The following is a 22,940-nucleotide window of genomic DNA, read 5'->3' as shown; positions in this document are numbered from 1 at the left end:
ACTGTATAGCATCAGCCCAGAGGCTGAATGGCCTGGCCTTATAAAATTGGTCCCGCTTTAATAAGGGTTATTTAGGCAGATACTATAATTACATTTAAATTGTTTTCCATACACCGTTAATCAATATCATTTTTTCCACAGATTTGCTGGTTTCATAAACAATAGTTCTGTTTCTTCTATTTGGTTTTCCCCACTTTCCAATAAGAACCATATTGTGCTTTAAAGATGTGTTAAAATGGCAGGCATGGTGGCTCACACCTGTAATCCCAATACTTTGGGAGGCTGAGGTGGGAGGATCACTTGAGTCCAGCAGTTCAAGACCACCCTGGGCAAAATAGGGAGACCTCATGTCTACAAGTAATTTTCAAAGATTTCCGGGTGTGGTGGCACATATCTGTGGTCTCAGCTAATCAGAAGGCTGAAACAGGAGGATCACCTAAGCCAGGGAGGTTGTGGCTGCAGTGAGCCATGATCACTCACACCATGGCACTCCTACCTGGGTGAGAGACCCAGTCTCAAAAAAAATAAAAGTATGTTAAATACAAAGTCTATCTCTTCGTTCAACCTAATTTTGCAATAATGGAGTTGAAATAACAAAAAGTGAAACTCATAAATTCTATTGCAAAATGACTTGAATTTTGTAAGCCTAGATAGGGTGATCTGTCTGTGTCTGTGTTTGTGTGTGTGTGTGTGTATGTATGTATGTGTATATATATACACATACACGTATATATATACACATATATATGACATGAACCATATTTTTTCATAACTTTTGGAGTTGGAGAAACAATGACTTGACAAAATTTAGTACGCATGGTATGTAGCTTTGTGTTTTTCTATAGCAGAAAAGTTGGCAAACTCCAACCTTTGGACCGAAAAAGAAAAAAACTTTACTGGACTTATTCATTCATTCACTCTACAACAGCAGATGTAGTTGCAACAGATACCACTATATGGCCCAAAGAGGCTAAAATTTTTGCTAAATGGCCCTTCACAGAAAAAGTTAGCAGACAACTGCCACAGCACATTATCACCAATAGTTATTACCATGGTCTGTGTAGGTGCTCAAAAATATTTAATGAAAATCTGAATTATATAAAGGTTTATTAAGGTTAAAACAGCCTGGAATTTTTCCCTCTGCCCTTCAGATCCATTCTTTACTCTTAGCTAGCTCTGAGCCCTGGAAGATCACCCTGTATGGATGCAACAGCAACAGGGTCCTTTTCCCATAATTTCCTGTTGGATGTGGGTGCTCATCAAGGGGAATTCAAAGGGTGGAAGGTTTAAGGTGCTCCCACCCACAGGTGCCTTCCAGCCTAGCAGCTGTTGAGTTGGTTGTATCCCTCCATGCTCCTGTCTGTCAGTCCCCTCTGAAGTCCCAGCCACTTGTTATGGGTTATGGTCACTACTCCTTTTCCTGAGCCCCTCAGACCTAGCATAAGTTCTGGCAGATCTTGGTAGGGGGGCTTCACGATTCTTTGTCAGTTTTCCTGCTCTCATATGCAAAGATGTTGTTCGGTAAGGTCTCCTGGGTTACCCCACTGGAGTGGGCATTTTTCTTCAGGGACCTTGACTGAGGCACAAAGTAAACTTCCAATGCCTGTACCCATGTAGATGTGGACTTAAATACTATGTATTTCAGTGACTAGCTGTGTAACTTTGAGAAAGTTCTTTTACTTCCCTAGCCTTCTCTGAAAGAGACAGATAATAATACCAACTGCAAGGAATAGTTGCAAGAATTGAGTGGTATGTTGATAAAGTGCTTAATACAATGTGGGACACTCAGGAAATTCTCAATAAATAGCATAAATGGCAACTAGTATTGTTTTTCAGTTTAAACACCTATGACATTCCCACATTAAGAAAAAAAAATTTCAAGAATTAAGTAAAGAATGCATCAGGAGGTTAATATTATCTTAATAACTTTATAGTCAATTCTAACATTATTTTTTCTTCAAGTATTTTGCTTCAAATGACTACATTAAAGCAGTGATTCTCAATATGCAACAATTCCCTCCCCTTCTCCCACCCAGGGGACATTGGCAATGTCTGGAGACATGTTATATTGTAATAATGGTGTGACGATATGCTACAAGCATCTAGAGGGGAGAAGTCAGGGATGCAACTAAACATCAAGCAATGCAGAGGATGGTCTCTCAAAACAAAAAATTTGCTGGTCCAAAATAATGAGAAACCCTAAATTAGTGGGATAATTTTAAGCCAACTTTTTGGGGAGCCCAGAAGAGTGAGGAATCCAGTCAACTTCATATTCCATACACTTTCCAATTTGCAATAGCTCTCCATGATAAGTATGGAGTTGAGAATAAAGTTTTTCTAATATTTCAATGCTAACAGGAAATATTAGTCATAAGTAGGCAAATCCCTTAAAAAACTGTTTAAAAAACTTTTAAAGCAATAAAATTTCCACTGCTCATTAAACATGAAAGTGAGCCAGTGGTATTAACATCCATTTTAATAATTTTAAAATGGAAGAAAGCAATTATGCACTTTGTTCATCATCACAAAATTTAATCATAATACAAGTGGCCTCAGTTATTCATTTTCTCTTCTTCCCCATCTTCTCTCCCATTCTATGGCCTCTTCCTCTAAATCCTACAACACGGCAATGCATTTCTGCTGAGCTATATCACTTTCCACTCTGCCCCGCAATTTCACACACTACACATGTATGGAGTCTTTCAGCAATCAGTCAAAGAAGCAGAGTATTTTTGTTCATTTGGTTTTGGTTTTATGGGGTGGGGATGTTGTTTTGGGTGTTGTTTAGTTTTTTGTTTGTTTGTTTACAAAGTGGACAGGCACTCTTCCCACTTGTTGTGTTGTGTCTTATCAGTGTTGGTACCAAGGCAGTGCCTGATAGATTCCCTAGTCAATCAGTGCTTTCAGTTTTTACTTAAACCCATCCTTCCCAGCAAGATTTCTTACACACACTTCACAGAACTCAGAATCCACAGGAAGGAGGCCACGGGACTGGCCTGGAAGACAACTCAGCTACAAATGAGACTCCATGCTGAACTCAAAATCTCTGCTTCCTTCTGAAGATGAAGTCTTTGTTATCGGGTCAAGCTTGACTCCTCCTCTGCCTTTCTCAGAAGGCATCCTCTCCCAGGAAATTTCCTCCATCCTTTGTCCTTCATGCAATGAGGAGGCAGTGCCCTGCAGGGTTTCAGAGATGACCAGACATGTCTGTATCCAAGGGGTCTGGCTCAGGCAAGACCCTAGCTCAAGGTATTTATCATATTCTGACCTCTCACATAATCAAAGCCATAAGCTTCAACCCTCCCTGACCCCCAAAATTGCTTAGTAGACCAACACTTTGCTTGCTGAACTCTTTACTAACTCTGATTTTTATCAAATAATCATTATCCAAATATTTGATAAAAAATCAATACCATCATAGAAGTCTGCCAAGTGAACATGTTCAATGGACACCATGGAATATACCGAGAAAGAGGCATTCGGATGATTCCTCAGGTAAGTGCCTTTATTATGCAACTTTAGGGAAAATACAATAAAACCCTATTATGAACTGCCTTCCTATACCATTAATCCAATTATACTCTGGGACAAAATTGTATTTCTGTGTTAAAATGAAATATACTTTATTTCTCCTTCTATTATATAGAAGTATATTGGGTTATTTTCCTTGGTAAAAGTGACTTAATGGTGATGCATCACACTTGACTACCTTAAAATTAACTCCCGATATATTGCATTATTTACAAATATATGAAAGAAGAGCAAAACACCTATTTTTTCTATTAAAAACTCCTATTTTCTCTTACTGTGTTAATGTGCAGAACAACGGCAGTTCATGTATTATAATTACATCTTTTTTTCTCTCGATCCAGCAGAGGATATACTAGATTTTAGAAGCTCAAACAGAAAGACCTTTGAATAGGTTTAGAACTGCGAAGATGAAATGCAGAAGTGAATGTACAAAGACGTAATACTCAGGGTCATTCTTGGGCTTTGTCTCCAGAGAGTCACTTCCAATGGCACCAGAAAGGTTTGTGCAAGGCAATCGTCTGCCCACAACAGCAGGGTGACTGTCTATGATTGCGGAATCTTGGAGATGGTGTGCTGCCAAGGTCAAAGAACACAGAAAGAGGACCATACAATGGCTTCTGTTCTGAGAAAGAATGTTCTGCCACATATATAAATGTGGATTGAAGAGAAAAGTGGCATTTTAGCAATTTTATGAAAATGGAAGTTATCCAGTAAACTAAGCCTGTGTTCTTCTCAGGGTCAGCTAATGTGACTCCAAAAAACATTCTACTCCGTTAAACATGCATGAAGAAGTTATATTTTGTGTAAATGTACTTCCCAGTGTGATTAGCGTTCTTTCAAGGAGATACCTTATTGAATAGGTTTTTCAACTTCACATGTTCACATTCTTGAAAGACTAATGGATCCTTCATTAAAGACATCACAGCGTTTTGGGTGTCATGCTTGATGACACACAATGAATTGGTCATTAAGGAAATTCAGCCACGCAGAAAGGACAGGAGAACAACTGGTTGACTCTTCTAATGACTCAGACAATGCTGGCAAAGCTGCTTTCACTTATGGCTGGTTTATAGTTGCAGAACAAGCATTAATTTTTCAGACATAACAAATAGGTGAAAGATTCAACCACCTCAGGAGCAAGTGTCCATCTTCTGGAAAAACAGTTTGCATACTGGTGTTTTTCATCGAAACAGATCTATTCACACGTGACTGCTGCCCCATTCTATTGCTTTTGGCTGAAAAATTTTGTGCATCTTAGACATAAGTCAAAGTAATCATACCTAGGTACCTAATTATTTTCTCATTCGATCATATGGATTCAGGAGAGCACACTTTTAAGATTATGGTATTTTGAAATAGAAATGCATGTTGCACTATCCTCATTGCTCCGTGTGGCTTTGTTTACCTTAGGCTGAATCCCTTTTGATTTCTTACTAGCAATGACAGACACTTTGCTTGCCCGTTGTGTCTGGTTAACCAGGCCTTCCCATGAAAGTCTCAGGAATGAATAGCTCTGTATTCTTTCATCTGAGATTCTCTAAATATTTGAACTCAAGATTGTTCTGTGTCTGGCTAAAAGGTGAATGAGAATTAGAGAGGAAACCCAGTGTCTGACAGCAACTTCACTATCCCCTTCTCCTCCCCATTGTCATAGGAAAAAAGGTTCTGGTGAAGGTTATTCTTTCAAGGATAAGCTGACAATTTGCTAAGCCTGTGTAAAAGCACTCTGGCAACTTCTTGATTAATTTTGAGATTTTTTTTTCACCTTGTGCTGCTTCAAGGCCAAATGAGCCTTCAAGGAGGTCATAGGAATGTAAGATCATAAGAAATGCCATAATAGGTCAAATTAATGAGCCAGTTAGTGTGATACGCTGTCTCTGAGAGTGGCAACAAGGTACCTTTTGTGCATGTTGTCAACTTCCAAATATTTGAGGCTATAAGCAGGAGTGTTTCTCAGATCAAGCATCTATTTCAAATGTCCGTGACTTCCTTTATTAATGTGTAATACATCTTTATCCATAAATTCACTTAAACCCATCTGATGATGTTTTAAATCATGCACTGCTTTTTGTATCATGAGCTTTATAAATGTTTTCTCTAATTTTGCCTAAACTGCTTGTGTCACATTTTCAAGGGTTTCCCGATTGGAGCTGATAGACCAGTGACTGTGGTTGTATGCATTTCATTTGATTGAGGTGTCTGTGCTGAGTTGACTAAATGGTAAAGCCTTTCAAACAGGTGGTGGTAAACTGTCCGCCTGCAACTCCTAGCACTTTCGGCCAGCTTTTCTTTTATTGCTCCAGGGTCAATACGTTCTATCTTATACTCAAATATTTCCATTAGTTAGTTTTTTGGTCGGCTTGGGCTGCTATAAGAAAATGCCATAGGCTGGGTGTCTTAAACAACAGATATTTATTTCATTCTCACAGTTCTGGAAGCTGGGAAGACCGAGAGCAAGGTGTCAGCCCATTTGGTTCCTGGGGAAGGCCCTTTTCCTTGTCTGCCTTCTCACTGTGCCCCCACATGGCAGACAGAGAGACAAAGTGTGCTCTGGTTTTTCTTCCTCTTGCTATAAAAGTACTAATCCCATGATGTGGGCCCCATTCTCATGACCTCATCTAAATCTAATTACCTCTCTAAGGCCCCATCTCTACATACCATCACATTAGGGGTTAGAGCCTCGACAGATGAATTTGAGAAAGACACAAACTTTCAGTCCATAACAGTTAGCCAATTTCCTCTTTTTACGAGAAAGAACTAATCGGGATTCTTCTCACTAAATAAATAAATAAACAGTGTTTCTCAGGACTTCACAACAGAAGCTGGACTACCAAGGATGTATGATGTGCACCCGACATGGGTCCATGAGCAGCTGGGCTGTGGAGATGTATTTTTAATTGACAACAAAAAAAAATTAGCAATTCAAAAACCGATTGAAAAGGCAAGAATAAGGAACAAAAATGGGTATTGTGTTCTTTTATCCACAACAATAAAATAACTTTGGTACAAGATCTGTCTGGCATGTTCCAGAATAAATGAAAACCCAAATGAAACAAAATGACATTTTATCAGATTGAAAGGAAGTGAGCATTTAATTTTTAAAAATGAGAGAAGAGGAATCCATGCCTGGAGTTGCAGAAGTTCAAATGAGGGCCTCTCCGCCCCTGCTGAACTGCCTCCTATCTTGCCCCACCGCTATCATAATTTTTGGTTGGTTAAGAATAGGATGGCTCAATCTTAGAACCAGAAGGGATGTGAGAGATTTTTTTCTTGTATTATAAGTAAAGAAACTGGACTCCAGAGAGTTTAAATGGCTCTCTTGCAGCCACACAGCTGGTTTTTGTCTTGGGCAAAGATAGGTCTTAGATGCAAGTATGTCGGCCACCAAGCAGGCGTGGACAGCAGGGCTGCCCTGATTCCATGCATATAGATGGGATCTGTTCTTTCCTGAGACCACTTAAGGTTACTAACAGGATGTCTTCTTGCAATAAGACTTTCTTTTCTTCTAAACTCACACATCGCATGCAGTTATTTAGTGAGTAATTAAAAAGAAAAAGGCAAAACAAATACACCCAAATCCTACCTTCATTTCTCAATCTATTGAGTAATCCAATAAATTATTTACTTTTGGATTACTTGGGTTAAACAGCATTCCCTGCATACTAGATGAGATGTCTTTGATCTTGAGCTTGTTTTAAATAAATAGTTCTATCAAAATAGAATGGCCTTAACTTTCAGCCCTGGGAATAAACAAATAGTCTCAATCAATGATGCTGAGACAACCATTTAATATTTTTCAAGAGGCTAAGAAAAGAAATATTTTCATGCCTACAACATTAAGTCAGAAATAGCCTTTGGCACATATTTCGCTTGGTCTTTTCAAAGGTTGTGGGAAAATATGGGGAAAAATATATAAGCAAAATTAGCAAGGCTACCATGACAACAGCAAGTACGCAGAGGCAGAGCTAAAACTCTGGAACTCTCAGAGGGAAGGAAAGGAGGGTCCTTAGGATAGTTTATCAGGAAAGAGGCATCAAGCATAAAGAGAATTATTGCTAAGTGGACAGATACTGGAACAGATATTTATTGTAATGGATTTCCTGTGGTGTGAAATTTTATCAAAAGGGCACTGTTACTGGGGAGAGACCATTTGTTTGAAATTATAAGTGGTTTTTGTTGTAGTGAACTCAGTGTAGAAATAGATGTCCGACACATTAATTTCTGTGGGCTGTCATTTGTTTTTGTTTCATGCACACAAGAAGCTGCATGTTTGAGGGTGAGGATAAAAATATGTAGAGAAGTTTTTTTAGTTGAGTTCTCCAAAGTGGCTGAGTCAGGACTCAAGAGTAGACACCGGGCCTCCCAGTGCTCTTTCGATCACAGCATGATTTTTTTTTTCCATTTAACTTGTAAGCCTTAAATACTTACATTCTTTCATTCGATCAAGAAATATGTATAGGAAATTACTGTGTGCTGGTCTTCCATAGCTGTTGGGAATATAGTGCCAAACAGGAAAGAGAGCAACATTACCTCTGTGTGAGGGGAGCAAGAAAAGACACAATAAACAAGTGAACCAATATATAAACAAGAAAATTTCTAGACAAGAGGACCAACAAATGCAAAGGCCTTGAGTCAGTAATGAGTATGACATGTGTCAAGGACAAGAGGAGGCAAGTCTACCCAGAGTGCAGTCAGCCAAAGAAAGTGTGGTGTGTGATGAGGTTTGAGACGTAAGTAGGGATCAGACCATTGGAGGTGTGCAGTGGAAAGTTAGCATTCATCCCCAACCAGATGTTTTTGAGACATCTATTAGAATTATCTAAAAACATAACTAATCTCTCATCTGGATTGTTGCAGTAAACGTAGATTCTTTATTCACAAGGAATGTTGAATCTAAAACTGATAAGACTTGAGGATAGCGTGGATTTGGGAATATTAAGGAAAGGAAGCAATAACAACTCCAATGTTTTTAGCCCGAGGCAGTGAGTGGATGGTGCCATTTACTGGCATGGGCAAGCCAGGGAGAACAAATACAAGGGGAAACTGCCTGATGGACATATTAACTTTGGAGTGTCCATTAGGCCTCCAAACAATGCGGTCAAGTGGACAGTTACATACATAGTCCACAGCTCGGGAGAAAGACCAAAGATGGAGCTATAAATTTGCATGTCATCAGCCTAGAGTTGACACAAAGTAATGGGCCCAAATGAAATCACTTAATGTGCAGAGAAGAGATAAGATCCATAGCCTAGCGCTGGGCACCTTTGATGTAGAAGAGAACAGGGAGTGGAGGAATCAACAAGAAGCCTGAGAAGATGTCACAAAAAGATAATAAGAATGAGGTTAGTATATATCAAAGAAACCAAGAGAGAAAACCATTTCCACAAAGATAATCGGCTAGGTCAGATACTGCTGAGGGACTCAATAACAAGGAAACAGAGAAGTGTATGTTGGATTTGACAACTAGAAGGTCATTGGTGATATCTAAGACTAGTTTTCCTGCAGTGACAGGGATGACTACAGTTTTGAGGGAATTGAATCATGAATAAGAAATGTGAAAGGAAAAGCTGTTGAGTATAGGTAAACATCTGTTCAACAAGGAAATAGAAAAAAAACTGAACACCTACTGAAGTAAAGGCATATTTAGTTTTATTGTTCTTGACTTTATTGTGCTTTGTAGATAATGCATTTTTTACAAATTGAAGGTTTGTGGCAACCTCGCATTGAGCAAGTCTATTGGTGCCATTTTTCCCGTACCACGTGTTCACTTCATATCTCTGTCACAATATTAATTTTCATAATATTTCAAACTTTTAAGATAAATATTATTATTATATGTTATGGCAATCTGTAATCAGTGATCTTTTATGTTACTATTGTAATTGTTTTGGGGGGCCACGAACCATGCCCGTATAAGATGGTGAACTTAATTTTTAAATGTGTATGTTTTGACTACTCTACCAACTGACCATTCCCCTATCTCTCTCCCTCTTCTCAGGCCCCTACTATTCTCTGAGACACAATAATAATGAAATTAGATCAATTAATTATCCCAATGGTCTCTAAGTGTTCAAGTGAAAGAAAAAGTTACATCTCTCACTTTTTGTTGTTGTTGTTGTTGTTGTTGTTGTTGTTTTTGAGACAGAGTCTCACTATGTGGCCCAGGCTGGAGTGCAGTGTCACAATCTTGGCTCCCTGCAGCCTCCGCCTCCCAGGTTCAAGCAGTTCTTGTTCCTCAGTCTCCCTGAGTAGCTGGGATTACAAATGCCTGCCACCATGCTCAGCTAATTTTTTTTTTTTTTTTTTTTTAGTAGAGATGGCATTTCACCATGTTGGTCAGGCTGGTCTTGAACTCTTGACCTCAAATGATCTGCCTGCCTCAGCCTCCCAAAGTGCTGGGATTACAGGCATGAGCCACCGTGCCTGGCTTCCTACTTTAAAACAAAAACTAAAAATAATTAAGCTTAGTGAGGAAGGTATGCCAAAAGATGAGACAGGCCCAAAGTTGGGCCTTTTGCATCAAACAGCCAAGTTGTGAATGCAAAGGAAAAGTTCTTAAGGGAAATTGAAAGTGCTACTCCAGTGAACACATGAATGATAAGAAAGTAAAACAGACTTATTGCTGATATGGAGAAAGTATGAGGGGTATGGAGAGAAGATGAAACCAGCAACAACATTCCCTTAAGCCAAAGACTAATCCAGAGCAAAGCCCTAACTCTCTTTAATTCTATGAAGGCTGAGATAGGTAAGGAAGCTGCAGAAGAAAAGTTAGAAGCTATGAGATTAACCATGAGGTTTAAGGAAAGAAGCCATTTACGTAACATAAAAGTGCAAGGTGAAGCCACAGGTGCTAATATAAAACCTGCAGCAAGTTATCCAGAAAAGCTAGCTAAGATAACTGATGAAGGTGGCTACACTAAACAACAGATGTTCAATGGAGATAAAACAGCCTGATATTGGAAGAAGATGCTGCCTAGGACTTTTATGGCTAGAGAGGAGAAGTCAATTCATGGCTTCAATGCTTCAAAGGATAAGCTAACTCTCTTATTAGAGGCTAATGCAGCTGGTGACTTTAACTGGAAGCCAATGCTCACAGACCATTTCAAAAATCCTAGAGCTCGTAAGAATTATGCTAAATCTACTCTGCCTGAGCTCTATCAGAGGAACAACAAAGCCTGGATGACAGCACATCAGTTTACAGCGTGGTTTACTGAATATTTTAAGTTCACTGTTGAGATCTACTGCTCAGAAAAAAGATTCTTTTAAAACATTACTGCTCATTTTCAATGCACCTGATCACCCAAGAGCTCTGATGGAGATGTACAAGGAGGTTAATGATGTTTCATACCTGCGAACACAACATCCATTCTGCAGGCCATGGATCGAGGAGTTCTTTTGACGTCCAAGTCTTGTTATTTAAGAAATGCATTTCATAAGGCTGTAGCTGCCATAGACAGTGATTCCTTTGATGGACCAGGGCGAAGTAAATTGAAAATCCACTGAAAAGGATTCACCATTCTAAATGTCATTAAGAAAATTTGTGATACATGAAAGGAAGTCAAAATATCAACATTAGCCAGAGTCTGGAAGAAGTTTATTTCAGCCCTCATGGATGACTTTTAGGAGTTCAACACTCCAATGGAGGAAGTAACTGCAGATGCGGTGGAGATAGCAAGATAATTGGAATTTGAAGTGGAGCCCGAAGATGTGACTGAATTGCTGCAATCTCATGATAAAACTTGAGCAAATAAGGAGTTGCTTCTTATGGACGAGCTAAGAAAGTAAGTTCTTGAGATGGAAACTACTTCCGGTTAAAGATACTGTGAACATTGTTGAAATGATAACAAAGATTTAGAATATTACATACATTTAGTTGCTAAAACAGTGGCAGAGTTAGAGAGGATTGACTCCAAGTTTGAAATAAGCTCTACCATGGGTAAGATACTGTCAAACAGCATCACATGCTACAGAGAGAAATCTTTTGTGAAAGAGTCAATCAGGAGACCGAGGTGGGCAGATCACTTGAGGTCAGGAGTTCAAGACCAGCCTGGACAACATGGTAAAACTCCATCTCTACTAACAATATGAAAATTAAGGTCAGGCACAGTGGCTCATGCCTGTAATTCCAGCACTTTGGGAGGCCAAGGCAGGCAGATCACCTGAGGTCAGGAATTTGAGACCAGCCTGGACAACATGGTGAAACCTCATCTCTACTAAAAGTACAAAAATTACCTAGGCGTGGTGGTGCATGCCTGTATTCCCAGCTACTCAGAAGGCTGAGACAGGAGAATCGCTTGAATCTGGGAGGCAGAGGTTGCAGTGAGCCAAGATTGCGCCACTGCACTCCAGCCTGGGCAACAGAGTTAGATTCCGTCTCAAAAAAAATTTTTTTTAATTTTTTTTAAGTCTATCAATGTAGCAAACTTCATTATTGTCTTATTTTAAGAAACTGCCACAGCCACTTCAGTCTTTGGCAATCACCAACCTTACCATTCAGCAACCACCAACAATGAGGCAAACCCTGCACCAGCAAGAAGATTATGACTTACTGAAAGTTCAGATGATTGTTAGCATTTTTTTAGCAATAACATATTTTTTAATTAAGGTATGTATACTTTTAGACATAATGATATCACGCACTTAATATAGACTACAGCATAGTGTAAACATAACTTTTATATTTTTGTGGGAAACCACAAAATTTATGTGACTTGCTTCATTGAAATATTTGCATTATTGTGGTGGTCTGGAACCAAACCCACAATATCTCCAAGGTATGCTTGCAATATAGAAGAAAAAGATAAAATTTGAAAGCATTATGTTGGCCAAAAAAGATTCAGGGTGTGTAATCATGACCAAATTTATTTTTACCTCCAACTCTTCTTTTAAACTCTACTCAATGATTACTTTCTTCTTTTTGTCCTGAATGAAAACTTGGGCAATCCCATGACTTTTCTAACTACTCTTAGTAACTGCAAACTCCTACAGTCACCTTAAGTCACAAAACATGATCTCAGTTTGATAATTATAATTACAATCTCCAGGGCCATTTTGAGTCAAAGCTTCCAATTTCATTCAAAGGAAAGTCTTATATATAAATTATAGTTTCATAAAAAATTTCTATATGGAGTTCCAACTTTAAATCCAATAATTCCCATAGAAGTAACACCATATAAATTCCCTGGGTGAGATAAGAAGTGTTAGAAAATGGAATGAGTTTATTTTCTCTCTCTCAATCCCCCTCTCCCATGGCCAGCTACTCTTTTTCATGCAGTCTGGGGTGGGAAGGAGGAAGAAGGAAGAAGCAGAGACCAAGAGAAATAAAGAGTATGGGTAAATGCTTACAGGACTGGCACTTTGTAAGCCGGCTTTCTGCTCTTGGTTTGGTGGATGTTTAAAGTTGTCACTTGTGAAGCTTTCTGCACAGGTTTCCTACAGTCTTTGACCACTTGTGGCCTCTCACTTGCCTTTCCCCCAGCCAGATGAATGTCCTCTATTCTTGCAGGTCCCTAATCTCTCCTCAGGTCATCTCCAGCTTCTTCTCTGCTGAAGCCTTTTCAGTCTTCTAAAGATGATCCTATTAGATCAAATCAACAAGGACCTCCAGAACAGCTTTTTCTCACTTATAGTGCTCAACAAATCCCCAAGAAACACTCTTATGTTTTTTTTGCCCAAACAGATCCTGGGAATAGAGTTAGACCTTAGGCAGCCTCAATATGTCTTCACTTTGGTTTTCTCAACTATCCCATCTCTGCCTTTTAAGTATTTCAATATGGGGTCGCACACCTGAGTTAAGGCATCATCACACTCTCAAGTCGTGTCTTGAAGGTCTTCTCACACACCCGAGATGAGAGACAGCAGAGAAGGGAAGAAGACTCATCTCACAGGGGCTGCTTGTGTTCAAAGAAATCTTCTCCAAATATTGCTTTTAATCTGAGCCTTTTCTACTCGAAGTGCATGTAGAATTCCAGGGTCATGTAACAACTTTTCTAAAGCTCCTTTGGAAATTCTGCATATTCCTACTCTGGAATGCAGCATCTATCTTATTTAGATACTTGGCTGAAATTGCACATTTAAATCCTGTTGTGGATATTTTTAAATACAGAATAATCCAGAGAAAGATCATAGGTTGACTTGAATGATCAAGAGGGAAAATTTGATGATCCAAGAAAGAAAAGTAGTAACTACAGAAGGAAAGTGCCAGGAGTAAGAAAGAGGCAACAGATTCAAGGGAACTGGAGGACAGATATGATTATGTGTATCTCAAGTATACCAGTATTCAAAGATTCTAATGAAACTTTTTTTTTTTTTTTTTTTGAGACATAGTCTCACTCTGTCACCCAGGCTGGAGTGCAGAGTGCAATGGCGCGATCTCGGCTCACTGCAACCTCCGCCTCCCAGGTTCAAGCGATTCTCCTGCCTCAGCCTCCTGAGTAGCTGGGTTTACAGGCACGTGCCATCATACCTGGCTAATTTTTGTATTTTTAGTGGAGATGGGGTTTCACCACGTTGGCCAGGCTCGTCTCGACCTCCTGACCTCAAGTGATCTGCCCGCCTGGGTCTCCCAAAGTGCTGGGATTACAGGCATGAGCCACCAAGCCTGGCCTGGCCTGAAAAATTTTTTTAATTTAAATATGTAATTTCAGGCCCGGCGTGGTGGCTCATGCCTGTAATCTCAGCACTTTGGGAGGCCGAGGCAGGTGGATCACCTGAGGTCAGGAGTTCGAGACCAGCCTGACTAACATGGTGAAACCCCCATCTCTACTAAAAATTCAAAATTAGCTGGGCGTGGTGGTGCATGCCTGTAATCCCAGCTACTTGGAAGGCTGAGGCAGGAGAATCACTTGAACCTGGGAGGCAGAGGTTGCAGTGAGCTGAGATCGTACCATTGCACTCCAGTCTGGGCAACAAGAGCAAAACTCCATCTCAAAATTAATAAATAAATATGTAATTTCATCTCATTCTCTTGTGAAGCAAACAAAAATGCTTGCATCTGTATAAACTAGTTATCAGTAATACTTATACTATCTTTATGTCAACATATTATAACAGAATATTTCCATATTTTTAAATATATTATACACATTTAATGTTTCAAAATAATCTCACTATGCATCCTTTTATTGATAAATATTTCAAAGCTTCACAAAGTCTACCAGGTTGTAGCAGAAAAGCAAAATTGGTACAGACCTATAATTCTTTATTTGAAATTCCAAAATCCAAAAAGCTCTGAAAAACTTCAAGATTTTTCATAAGCTTGATGACAAAATCTGATCTGAACTGAGGAGAGCATGTTTTCTATTTATCCTACTTACTGCAAACATTCACATTTTCTGGAAAAATATTAATGTGTTTGATAGTGGGGTTTTACCTAGACTTTGTTGATAGCATTGATTACGTCATATGCAATATGTGCATAATATTATCTTTCTAAAGTTTGGGGGAGGGAGAATTTGAGTTTTTAAGAGTATTTCAGGTCCCAAGAGTTTTGAATGAGAGATTGTAAACCTTTTTTATAAACTAAAATGTAGTATTTTGTGATTTTATGCATTTAAGGAAGCCCAAATTTACAGAATTTAATTATAATGCAGAAACTCTGCCTTACAGTAATAGTAGAAAGACCTTTTTGTAACCTTGCCTTACCTATATCACCAGTAGCGTGTACAGACTCCAAGGAGCAAATTAAAGCAAGATAGAGTGTACTGTATCCAAAGAAAGCTCGGCTTTTCTGCTGGCTTCCTTATTTCATCTGGCCTACAACATTAAGCATGTTAATAACCAGAACACTCCTGCAAGTCGTTTGACCAAGCCGGCCTTCAGGTCCCTGGAGTTCACGCAGACCTGCACAGTAAATCTATTGTAGTAATTTGAAATATGTATTACAAATACAAAGGAATCTACATTTAATCCATCTCTAAAAATCATATTTAAAAATCATTGGAAAGAAGGATAAAGTTTATGGGGCATAATCCTATCCGTGTGGAATTTTGGCTGACCATCAAAATACCTTTTGATACCATAAATCTGTTTTAATCTTTAAGAAGTTCTGCACTGAACCAAAAAGGTTTCCAAGTGCGATGGTGGTGAAATGTGTGCAGTCGACCACGGTGTTGAGTCCCGCATCACTCACTGGGTTATCACCCAAGGAAAATAGTACCTTCGACCTCTTGATAATCATGACCATGCAAATGTCTCATTTCTTCTGTGTTAAATCTGACTCACAATTAAATTAGACAGTAAACATAGACATGTGTAAATACCAGATAATATTTCTCAACCTGAGTTTGGGGAACAGAAATCTTTTCAAACCTTTTAATGACAAATAAGCCACTAAGGAAATGCAAAATGTACATGTTGCAACGCAACGCTGCTCTGTTGATGCCTCTGGACACTCGACTGTGGTGGAAATAGGATACTCTAAAAAGACAATGTGGAATAACAAAAATGTAATTTTGCTTAGAAATCGATAACATGTCTAAATGTTATTAGAACTTATGGATAAGCATCAAGTGTACAGTGGCTGGCCTGACTTCCAAAATATCAGTTCAGTAAATAAACTATGAGCTTAATAGAAAGCTATAACATAGGTGCTAATTACATTCCCCCAAAAACAATGTCATAGAGAGAGTTCTGCATGAGGACATTCCTTTGATGTCTGTATCTCAGAGTACCCAAAAATATTATTTTCTGTTAGGATTAATATTTTTGGGGGGTTTGGTTTTCTCCTGGTTCTTAGTAAGTGTGCAAGGATTATTAATATTTGTTTAGGTTTTGTCTATCAATTTTCTTTTCTGCATAAATTTCTAGCAAGTATCATGATAGAGAAGAAGGGAAAAGGGAAGAGAAGATGAGAACAAGATGAAAGTAGATGAGGCAAGAAACTCTCACTTATATACATCAGTCAACTGATATAAACACTAATGACTGCTTAATTCTGAGATGCTGGGGTTTTCTTTTTTCTTTCTCTTCAGCTCACATTCTGTTTTTCTTGGTTGTGTTGTTATTTAGTCTATATTTTGATTTTATTATAGACTCTACACATTCTTGAGTGTAGCCATTTCATCCTGTCTTTTGAATTTCTGGTACTCAGAATAAATGAAAGTAAATGTCCAAAGAGGCTTAGCAATAACTTACTAAACATCCTTATCAGATAGGCTTAAAAATAAGCAAAAACTAAGAGTTCATCAAATGAGAGGCTGTGTAGTTGATGTTGAGTTTTAGACTCTCAAACTCCATTTGTTTTGTTTTGTTTTTTAAGATATAGGATGACCAATTGTACTACAGCAACATGAAGACCCACAGAAGTTATTGTTGGGAGTTTTCTTCTGGGAAATAAATTTGCTTTCTTAGCTTTCAATGTCCTGCCTAAATAATATGACTTAAGAATGTAGGGCCAGGCGCAGTGGCTCATGCAGTAATTCCAGCACTTTGGGAGGCCAAGGCGAGAGGATCACAAGGTCAGGAGTTCGAGACCAGCCTGGCCAACATAGTGAAACCCCGTCTCTACTAAAAATACAAAACTTAGCCAGGCTTGGTGGCACGTGCCTATAGTTCCAGCTACTTGGGAGGCTGAGGCAGAATTGCTTGAACCCGGGAGGCGGAGGTTGCAGTGAGCCAAGATCTCGCCACTGCACTCCAGCCTGGGCGACAGAGTGAGACTCCTTCTCAAAAAAAAAAAAATGTAAAGCTTGCAACTCAATTGTAGCAATTGGTTGCAGACCTGATGTTAGACCACTGCCCAAATCTGCACTGTGTAATGTAAAGGACAGGCTTCTGAGGTCAGAGCTATTATTACGGCTTTATTTGCCATATGTTTTAGTGGGAAGTGCATATTTCAGTCAAGTTCACTCATTTTTGTTTCCAGTCTACTGTGCTGCTTTTGTGACTAGAAAACATTTTTAAAATAAAAATGTTAAAAGCAGAGTCAATGGAGGTAATGAAAATACCTATTCAGTCGTGATTCCCCATACAGGTTAACATGACTGGAAAGAAACCTGTAGCAGTGGAGAGGTATTGCACCTCCCTAAACGTCTTTCAGTTCCCAGGTGGGAATGGAAAGCAACCTTTCTCATACACTTTCTCCTTTTTCTATGACTATAATGCTTTCTGATTCTATTTAGGAGTGTGTCTAATTGTTTCCAGTTTAGCAAGACTTGCCCTGAGTCATTTCCTGTTTCCTCTTTTGCTGCGAACAGAGACATCTCTGCAGAAAGCCTTTCCATCCCATGATAGCCTCCTTGGACCGAGCATATTCAAGTCCAGCGCTATGCAGCCAGGAGGGTGTCTGCTCCTGTAAGAACCCACCTCATAGTGTGGAAATAAACAAACAAGGGAAGGCAATTCAATAACAAAAGAAAGCAACTCAAAAGCTAAGGAAACCTAGCTTCAAAGTCCCTGAAAAATAAACACATTTATGAGACAGTCCTATTTCACACTTTTTAAAGAATTTTTGATAACATTTCATAAAATAGAAACCTAGGTTCTCACCCTTTGTCTATTGTTTAAAAATCTTTATTGTTGAAATTAAAAGAAATTAGAGAATAAAGGTCTGTTCTTTATTAAGAAAATAATTTAGAGTACATCCATTTCTTGACCTCACTACTCATTATATTTCCATTAAGGGCATTACTTTCCACTTGGCATAGCAGTCACTTGAATACTAAACTTGTGCTCAAAAAAGAATACACGCACCTTTTATTTTTTAATTCCTACTAAATGAAAATTATTTCATTTTGGCTTACATTTCTTTAAGCTGATTTTGAAAATAGCCTTTTTGATGGGTACTCAGGCCAATAAAACCTCCCTACTACCCAGGGCCATTCCAATCCCTTCTCAAAAATCATGCTCTTGGCCAGGCAGGTGCGGTGGCTCACGCTTGTAATCCCAGCACTTTGGGAGGCGGAGGTGGGCGGATCCTGAGGTCAAGAGATCGAGACCAGCCTGGCCAACATGGTGAAACCCCATCTCTACTAAAAATACAAAAATTAGCTGGGCATGGTGGCACGCGCCTGTAGTCACAGCTACTCGGGAGGCTGAGGGAGGAGAATCGCTTGAACCCAGGAGGCAGAGGTTGCAGTGAGCTGAGATGGGGCCACTGCACTCCAGCCTGGCACAGCAAGACTACGTCTCAAAAAAAAAAAAAAAATCACACTCTTACCTGCCACCATGACAGTGTCGTGGTTTCCATTTTTCTTTTCTTCTCTCTCTTGCTTTTCTTTTCTTATAATCTGTCAGTAGATTGGCCACAGAAAAATATGAATACATCATGTGATTATTAAATACACTTAAAAGGACATGATTTTTGTGTTTTTTTTTTTAATGTGCACGCAGTTCAAAGGGGAAAAAGTACTCACGTTTTTTAAAGTAGTCAAGAGAACACTGCACATGTGTGGGAGGAAGCTGTGTCTCACTTGTTATAACCGGGTTAAGGATTTTACTCTATTACTATATAGCAGATAATAAAAGCAGTAGATATTGATATGTAAAAAAATCACCATTTAATCATCTTAAACTTCACACATATAAGTAAACTTTTAAATTGATTGTCCTTAGTGCAATAATTCACTTATTGTTCAGCCCACAGAGTTTAAAATTATATATACTTCCTAAAGATGAGTACAGGCAGGAGGAAAAAAAAAGGTAGCTTGTAACAGCTACAGCTTCTCTATTACTATCTACCATGAATACCTTCAACTGAAAAACACCTCACAGAAACAAAATAAAGGTAAAACTATGTATTAGTCCATTTTCACACTGCCATAAAGAACTACCCAAGACTGGCAATTTATAAAGGAAAGAGGTTTTATTGACTCACAGTTCCACATGGATGGGGAGACCTCAGGAAACTTATAATCATGGAGGACAAAGGGGAGGCAAGGATCTTCTTCACATGGCAGCAGGAGAGAGAAGAGCTAGCAAGAGCAGGGAAAACTGCCTTATAAAACCATCAGATCTCATGAGAACTCATCACTATCATGAGAACAGCAGGGGGGCAACTGCCCCCATGATTCAATCACCTCCCACCAGGTCTCTCCCTCAACATCTGGGGATTACAATTCAAGATGAGATTTGGGCAGGGACACAAAGCCTGACCATATTAAACTGGTTTGTGTGTTTTGCAAACACAACTTCAGAAAGCAGCCCCTAACTCACCTTTCCAATTCCCTCTCCTGTTACCATGCACATAGATGACAGGCTTGAGGGCCATTTGCAAAGATTGCAGTTCTCCACTGACTTTGTGGGAGGGTTGTGTTTCCTATCATGTCATGTGACTTGCTGTGGCCAAAGAAATGGAAGCACAAAGGAAACACATAATTTAGCAGAAGTTTTAAGCGCCGCATTCTCTAGTCCCTGGGAAGTTCATGTCCAAATCGAGCCTCCATTGGCTTCTTCTACCCATGAGTGACAACAATGAGTAGTGCCCCCGCTTTGCAGATTCACAATGAACATGTAACCTGAGAAAAAAATTAACTTTTGTGCTAATTCACCAAAATTTCGAGATTTGTCTGCAACTTAACCTCCCCTAACACATCATCTCATTTAGAAACATAAGCGATCCCACAGGAGGCAGCAAAAGTTAGCAAACATCATAACAGGTTTATTCAAAATAGCATGAATAAAATATTACTAAAAATCTATAAAAAGTAAGTTGTTCTTATTAAAACCTAAAGATTTTAAAATCTAAAAATCCATTGCTTTCCCTTAAAAAGTAAGTTTTTAAATTATAGTGATGTTTTCAGCAGTAGTGTTAAAATAGTACTTAACAGTAATAGCGATAAAATTTACATTTGCATAGCACCCCAAAACAGTTTAAATCTGTGTTTTATGTTAATTTGATTAGAATTGAGGGATGTCTCATTAGAAAGTTCTCAGTTTTATCATGTGTGTTGTACAGAAAATATGACAATTCCAATGTCACACTAATTGAAACACATTTTGAAAAACAATAGAAGAGTAAGTAAAAATATTAGACTTAATAGAAGGAAATTAAATACTATTTCTATCAAAGAGAGAATATGGTCTTATTCTAGATGCTCTAATGCAATATCTGTAAGAAAAAAAGAAAAAACAATAGCTCTAGGTTAGACTGCTTGCCAGAATCCTAGAAATGTCTTAAAGAAATTATTAGGAAGTTAAAGAGCAGTAGCTCAAGGTCTCAGTGTGCACTCACATGAGATGGCAGGGTTGCAAATCCCTGCTGAATAGTGGGGCTTCATCAGGCTTCTCAGGAAAGAAAAATCACAAAGAAAGCCACCAAGAGCTATCACCTACGAACCACGAGATATGACAGTGTCAAAAAGTGACTGGTCATTCTACAAAGCTGGATAAATGACACTTCTCTGATGGTTTCAGGCAATGTAATTAACAGAAAAATGTGTGAACTTGAGGAAATACTAGGACCCAAGGCCATCCAATAGCATTTAAAAACTCAATAAAGGAGACAATTATATATTCTTTTGGCAAATATTAGTCGTGTGTGTGTGTGTGTGTGTGTTCTACACAACTGACCATTATTTGACAAGTATTTTTTGAGGACTTTTTTTTTTTTTTAAGAGACAGAGTCTCGCTCCATCACCCAGGCTGGAGTGCAGTGGCGCGATCTCAGCTCACCGCAACTCCTGCTTCTCAGGTTCAAGCAATTCTCATGCCTCAGCCTCCAGAGTAGCTGGGACTCCAAGCACGCGCCACCACACCAAGCTAATTTTTTTCTTTTAATTTTAATAGAGACGGGGTTTTACTATGTTACCCAAGCTGGTGTCAAACTCCAGAGCTCAGGCAATCGTCCCACCCCAGCCTCCCAGAGTGCTAGGATGACAGGCGTGAGCCACCACACCCGGTCTATTGAGGACTTATTGTGTAAAATTTTCTCCACTTGGCAGCATGGACGGTATAAAGATGTTTGAAAAACATCCTGTGGTCTCCCAAAAGTTACAACCTATTCCATGCCAAGCACTCTAAGCCCTGGAGACGGATATAGGCCCTGGAGAGCACTTTGGAACCCAGCCCATGCTTTCATTATAGTAAAGATTTCATAGATACTTACTTGAATGAATAAACAATCATTTAGAATTAACCTCCTCCATTTATTTCTTATATATAAAACCTCAATTTCTAAACACTTGCTGTTCTTCGTTTAGGATATTCACAAAGCCCCTGCAATATAGTTTTTCTCTACTCCACAGCATGATGAAATATTGTGACAACTTTATAATAATCATGATATTCCAATTTAAAAGCATATAGCCAGAGCTTTATATATGAAAAAAGTGAATAGTTGACCTACAGATAGCCAAGAGGGAAAAAGGAGTTAAGGAGATAATGATTTTAAGCAAGAACATTGAAATAAAATATCCCATAAGGTTCTGAGTCAGCTCATGTTCATTTTCTTGTTAATTAGAAACAGTGAGGACAAATATTTGGTAGTTTAGTCTTTAACTTGTATAGTCTTTCTATATTTAAAAATACAGTCCAGGCACAGTAACTCATGCCTACAATCCCAGAACTTTGGGAGGCCGAGGCAGGTGGATCAGTTGAGGTCAGGAGTTCAAGACCAGCCTGGCCAACATGGTGAAACCCCATCTCTACCAAAAATACAAAAATTAGCTGGCCGTGGTGGTGCACACCTGTAATGCCAGCTACTCAGGAGGCTGAGGCAGGAGAATTGCTTGAACCCAGGAGGCAGAAGTTACAGTGAGCCGAGATTTTGCCACTGCACTCCAGCCTGGAGACAGAGCGAGACTCTGTCTCAAAAAAAAAAAAAAAAATAGGGAAAAGTAACATTTATAAAGTTTCAACCATATAACAGATGGCATATATGTATATATACACATGTATATTTTTATTTTTTTCTCTCATCTCTTCCTAATACTGGCCTTATGGAAAATAAAGCCTACTATCTAGATGTTTTAGGATGCAAATAATTAACTAACAAGAAAACCTACTCACACTGGCATACATCAAGAAGTCTTGGTTGGTTAATTCAGTTGCTCGTCAATGTCCTGAAAAACCTCAGTCCTGGTCAAATGCTTTTTGAGTCATACTCAGCCTATCACCATGGTTTAAGGGGCCATCCCTGCTGTCTGCTGTTCTAGACAGGCACAACATCTTTCAACAACAAAAAAGGAAGAAGGGTATCTCTTCTGCTGCGTCTTTTAATCAGCAAGAAATTCTCTCCCCTCCACCCCACCCCTCACTAGCTAGACTGAGTCACACGCCCTTCCCTAAACTTTTCACTGGCAAAGGGAACGGGGTTCCTCATGAATGTTGTAGTTGATTATGTTTTAGCAGAGGTCTGGGGCTCTCTGAGCATACAGCTACACAGAAAACAGCTGGCCAACAAGGCACAAGCTGGACATGAAGGGTAGGAAACCAAGAGTGTCTGCTAGCAACATATCCCTTTTCATGTACAG

At 39.0% G+C, this 22,940-nt stretch overlaps 1 long non-coding RNA gene across 1 annotated transcript in view; it reads right to left on the bottom strand.

Annotated features, from left to right (window-relative positions):
- Nucleotides 1-19,090, bottom strand: part of LOC134730441 (uncharacterized) — a 44,793-nt gene extending 25,703 nt beyond the window's left edge. The window contains exon 1 of the long non-coding RNA XR_010112204.1: nucleotides 18,689-19,090. This is a non-coding gene — a long non-coding RNA (uncharacterized LOC134730441). The remainder of the gene's footprint in view (nucleotides 1-18,688) is intronic.
- Nucleotides 19,091-22,940: the final 3,850 nt, after the last annotated feature.

This window comes from Pan paniscus, chromosome 4, assembly GCF_029289425.2.
Source record: "Pan paniscus chromosome 4, NHGRI_mPanPan1-v2.0_pri, whole genome shotgun sequence".
NCBI classification, from domain to species: Eukaryota; Metazoa; Chordata; class Mammalia; order Primates; family Hominidae; genus Pan; species Pan paniscus.
This window is presented reverse-complemented; position numbering and strand designations above follow the sequence as displayed.